Source organism: Cibotium barometz, chromosome 58 (genome assembly GCF_041138505.1).
Source record: "Cibotium barometz isolate CiBa-2024 chromosome 58, ASM4113850v1, whole genome shotgun sequence".
In the NCBI taxonomy this organism is placed as follows: domain Eukaryota; kingdom Viridiplantae; phylum Streptophyta; class Polypodiopsida; order Cyatheales; family Cibotiaceae; genus Cibotium; species Cibotium barometz.
Window position 1 is genome coordinate 37,404,940 of NC_141103.1, and position 5,781 is coordinate 37,410,720.

Sequence of the window (5,781 nt, forward strand, 5' to 3'; positions counted from 1 at the left end):
TAGATGCGTCGGATGTTGCAATCGGAGCTGTTTTAATGCAGGAGAAGCAGAAAGGATGGTACCGGCCTATCTATTATGCAAGTAAAATGTTGTCGCCAGCTGAGAAGAATTACACAGTGACTGAGAGAGAAGATTTGGGCATCGTCTATGCATTAGGGAAGTTCAGACACTATTAGTAACAAAGTGGTTTTCCATGTTGACCACCAAGCTTTGCTATATTTGGTGAAGAAGCCCCAATTGACAGGAAGGCTAGCACGTTGGATGCTCTTGTTTTGCAGGAATTTGATTTTACTATTATTCATACTCCACGCAAGTTACATGTAATTGCAGACTATTTGAGTCGGATTGAGCATGGTGAAGCAGCAGTTGGAGTTTCAGATCAGTTACCAGATGCCAGTCTCTATGCTGTTAGGACTTTTTAAGCTAAAAATTGGTATGATGAGATGCTGAATTTTTTGCTCGATGGAATGCTGCCAACACAGATGACAGCAGATCAGGAAAAAAAAGTTTGCTTTGAAGAGCATACCTTTTCTAGTCATTGCAGGATGTTTGTATAGAAGAGGTATTGATCAGATTATACGCAGGTGTGTGCTTGATGAAGAGCAGGAAGCTGTATTGAAGGAGGCTCATAGTGGCAATGCTAGCGAACATTTCTCAGGAGAGATTACAAGCCGTAAAATCCTGTAGGCTTGTTTTTTGGTGGCCTCTGGTACTTAAAGATGCTCATAAGTTCTCCAAAGAGTGTCTACAGTGTCAGAAAATGGGACAGCCAGGATCATCAGACAGAATGCAAGATCATCCAATAATGCCTTTGGAACCATTTCAAAAATGGGGGCTTGACTTTGTAGGACCAATTAAGCCAAGAGCTAGCAGAACAGGTGCCAGGTATATACTAGTGGCTACTAATTATGCCACAAAATGGGTAGAGGTAGTGGCTTTGAGAGACAACAAGGCAGCTAGTGTAGCAAGGTTCCTATACAAGAACGTAATGAGACTAGGTTTGGATATCATGTGGAGTTGGTCTCTGATCATGGGACACATTTTTTAAATTCAGTAATTCAGGAGCTGACTCTAGGACTCACATGATGGTATACAAGAAATCATCCCCGTATCATCCACAGGCAAATGGACAGGCGGAGAGTTCAAGAAAGATTTTGCTCAGGATTTTGAAGAAAATAGTAGCAAATCACTATAAGGATTGGGATGATAAATTAGATTCAGCTCTGTGGTCCTTTTAGACTGCTTTCAAAGTGTCCCCACTGGCATGACGCCATTCCGATTGTTGTATGGGATAGAAGCGGTTGTTCCCATGGAGTTTGTGGTTCCGACACTAAGGATTTCTTCAGAATATAGATTGTCACTAGAGGAGTCATTAAAGCACAGGCAGGAGCAGCTGTTACAGTTGGATGAAGATAGATTACTTAGTGCTCTTACAGTGGAGGTGATACAAAAGAGGAGACAAGCATGGATGGCAAGGCAGATCAAGTTTAAAATTTTTCAGAAGGGGGATTGGGTTATGATGTATAACTCAAAGCTGGGACCACATCCTGGTAAGCTCAAACTTAGTTATTTGGGTCCTTATAAAATTATAGAGGATTTAGGGCACTGACAGACTATTTTGGAACGGAACTGTTGAAACCAGTTAATGGATTCAAGCTCAAGAAATTTTATGGAGCTATCCCAGGCCAGAAGGGCATTCATGAAACAGGTCGGGATAGAAGGTCCGACGATGACTCAATGGATACACAGGGGAATGAAGTGGAGATCATGCCTGCAATGTGTGAAGGGGTGATTCCAAAGGGAGGATCCGAGGCGTCGGAGTGTTTTGTGCTGACGTGGCATTCGGAATTTTTAAATTTCAACATGATGGCTTTGATTTGTGTGAAACGTTTAAATCACATCAAAATGAGGATTGGGGATTTTCGAGTAGACGGGATGCAGTTTCAAGACGTAGTTTCAAATTAGTAAGTGTCCTAATTCTGAGCGGGGGCCATGCAGCATGCAGCCATAGAAAAGCTGGACCGCTTGAACGAGCTTAGGAGAAGCTTAGCGCTGCTAGACATGCCCCAAACCCGCAGTAATTCTGTCTCGACGGCAAAATGAAGAAAGGGAAAGGACATTTTAAGAAAACGGGGGACGAGATAGTTCAGATAGGGCTAGTTGAGGGTCAAAACAATCCTGTGGAGATTGAGGATGATGGTGATGAGCAGGAGGCTTGTCTGGACCTGACTAAGTGAGACAGAAGCTTGGCTGAGGCGGATAAAGCTGTGGGAATTTGCAAATCTTCCATGGTCGGAGTGGGAGAAGAATCCGCATGCAAAGGAGCAGTTCGACTACCTAAAATCTACAGGGGGGTTTGTCACACAACAGATGCAGGTTTTACAATACTATGTAGCAGCAGCATTTCATTTACCTTATACAAAGGATTCTAGTGTCCTAAAAGTGACTGACCAGATGATGAGGGTAGAGTTTGGTTCTCCCGAAGGTACAAAGGGGTATTTCACGGTCAGGAATACATCTCCACAGAGGCAAGTGTAGTGTACATGGTTTTTATCCAAGGTGTGCCTGTTGGTGAAAAGTTTGTATATGAGTAAGGAATCTTATGGAGTGCTGCACAGTGCAGAAAAAGGATTGAATATTGATTGGGGTTCTCTTCTCCATGAGAAATTGCAGTTCTATGCAGGGCTTCGGGGGATAAAAGAAGGCAAGTTTCGGTGGACCGTTTAGCCCCATACATGGCCGGGTTATTTACATATAGGGATTGGCTTCGTTCCGATCCTACTCATGCAGAGCCAAAGGCGTCGATGAAGGAGCCTGTGGATAGTGGAGACCTCAAGAGAAAGCTGTAGTACATGGCAGGGTCAAGCATGAAGGCAACTGATGAAGCAGATCTGCTTGCTGTCGGATATTCAAAGCATGAGGTGTTAGAGGCAGTGGTGGCTAAAAAGAAGCCTTCTTTAGTGGTGTTTGATGGAGATAAAGCAAGGGGTAGCAAGCCTGAATTGGCTATCGTCGAACATAAGTTAAAGATGCCAAAAGGAAAGGGCATTGGCGGATTGGCACTACATGCTTTAGGGAGTTCTACACCATCTACTCCTGTAGCACCAGTAGTTCAGATGATCATATCCACAGGGTTGGATGTAGCCATGAGGCCTGAAGAGGCCATCACAAAGTTATACTCAGTACAGCATTATATAAGGCAGCAAGCTAAGCAAGGAGAGAGACAGAAGGCTGCTATGGAGGCTTTGGAAAAGCAGGTAGCTGATAATGAAGCAGCAAGATTGGATGACATGCGTAAGGAAATAGAGGACTTGAAGGAGCAGAATGTTTAGCTCAGGAAGCAACATAAGGAGGAGTTGTTGGGTGTGCAGAATTCCACAACATTTTTTAGACAGTGGACAAAGGTGTTTAAGCAAGAATGCAGGTCTGAGTGGACTCAGACAATGGACAAAGTGGCAGCAGTTCAAGCAGAGAACGAGTTTTTACAGTCTCGGATTGCTGCATTATCAGAGTTAGAAGGGGAAATCTTGGAAGAGAATCAGGTTCAAGGAGTGATAATAGCAACTAAAGATGTTGAAGTGATGAAGAAAGCAGTGACGCATGCATCAGAATTGTGGGAAGGTTTGCTGTTGAAAATGGAGGAATGGATTTCAAAGCCTTATCAGGAGGTGAAGGCTATGTTTACTTCTGAAGTGGATGAGGAATATGTCATGTGGATTAAAGAGCTTGAAGTAGAGAATATGAAGCTATCTAATCAATTGTTACAGCAGACATTGTAGGAGGTTAAGGATGCAGTTCCAGTGGAATCTGGTGTGTTTGCAATGGATATGTAGATAGGAGGACAAGAGGCATTGTCGCCTGTGGTTGCAGCAGGAGGTGATATGGCTAAGGGTCAGAATTTGATGGTTAGTATATCTGAGGAGATGAAAAATCAGTTTGAATTGGTGGACATCAAGACCTTTGGCTGATGATGTAGAGATTTCAGGAAACAAATACAACAACAGAGGATGAAGAGGATGGAGCATTTCAGGAGGGGGATGGTGGTTTTTCTGCTTGATCGTATGTTCGGTACCTTGGATTTAGTTCCAGGCACTACCGTTTGCTATCAAGTAGGAAGCTCCTATCCTAAATTAATACAGAATTTTGTTGGATCAAGGGATTATGGGAAACGGGTCCGCCTAGTCAGGCTTAGGCCACCGGGCTGTGCGAGTGTTAGGGCTCTACTTATAGTACCATAGATTAATTTACTTTGTTTTAGTTTTCAAGTTTAGCAATTCCTTTTTGTAAGTCTTTTTGCAAAATACCTTAGTCAGACTTTCATTATGTTTTGGGGACATTTCGATGAAGGAATGCAGTTATAACTGATGCGGGCTTTTAATCGGCCGCACTATTGTGTTTTGGATATGATGAATTAAGGAGTTCCGTCTGCGTTCTGTAATGGCATTCGGACTCATTTCTGTCATCCACATGTGTATTCTGATTTCAGTCTTACTTCCATGTATCCGAATTAGGTTTAGTGGAAGTCTGATTTGAGTCAGGAATAAAAATGCCAAATACTTCATCTTTGTATTTTATGAAGAATACTCAAGTATATCTGAAGTGCTTTAGTTGGGGTGATGCCCTCGAGTGCTTTAGCTAGGGATCTGTTCATTAGGTAGCATGTTATGGTGTGATAGCTTCAACCCAGTAGGTGTTGGTGAGGTTCTTCTCCTTCAGCATACACCTAGCTTACTCAAATAGGACTCTATTCTTCCTCTCAACAACTCCATTTGGCTGAGATGTATAGCTACAAGTCAGTTGCCTTTTGATGCCATGCTCAAGAAGGTATTTGGCTGAAGTCTTTTGAGAGGTATTCACCTCCATTGTCTGACATGAGGACCTTGATGCTTCTACCTATCATAATTTGAACCATAACATGAAATTCTTTGGAAAAAGTCAAATACTTTAGCTTTGGATTTTATGAAGAATACCCAAGTATATCTGGAGTAATCATCTATGAAGGAAACATAGTCTGTATTATCACCAAGTGGAGTGTGGGCGGACTCACATACATCTATGTGAATGAGGTAAAGGACTCCTCTTGCTCTTCTTGTGCTTCTAGAAAATGGTGCTCTAGACTTCTTGCCAATGCGACAGGCTTCACATACTTTATCAACTGTTTGGAGGAATGGTATGCCTAAACCCATACCTTTTGATTTCAACAAACACATGCTATTGAAATTTAGGTGACCATACATTTTATGCCATAATACTGATGGAGGTAAGAAGGCACACCTATCAGCCTACATTGTTAACAGTTTTGCTATTGATCCACTCAACCAAAACATAGTTACAAGGCTTTTCTCTATGGTTTGGCTAACTGACCAAGATCCTCTTGTCTATCCTTTGAAGCTTAGTACTTGGGAGCGTCTCATACTTAAGAGCGTCTTTAGGGTGTTTCCCTCATCAAATGACGGGATTTACAATATAGCACGGGCGCCCATACAAAAAAGCAAACTCATAGGAGCCCATTAAACTAGCTGGGTGCTTAATCGTCTATAATTCACTAACTTTGTTCCATCTCACTAACTCCCTCACCACCTCTCATTTCCAGAGAGACAGGAGAACCACACTTGCCACGGTTGTTCCACACTAAAGCCATAGGCGTACACTTGTAAGTGTACAGCCATACCCAAAAAAAATCTTTTTTCCAAAAAAAATCCGTATGGCCATTCCACACTTTCCGCAGCCGTTACATACTAAAGCCACACTTTCCGCAGCCGTTACATACTAAAGACTACT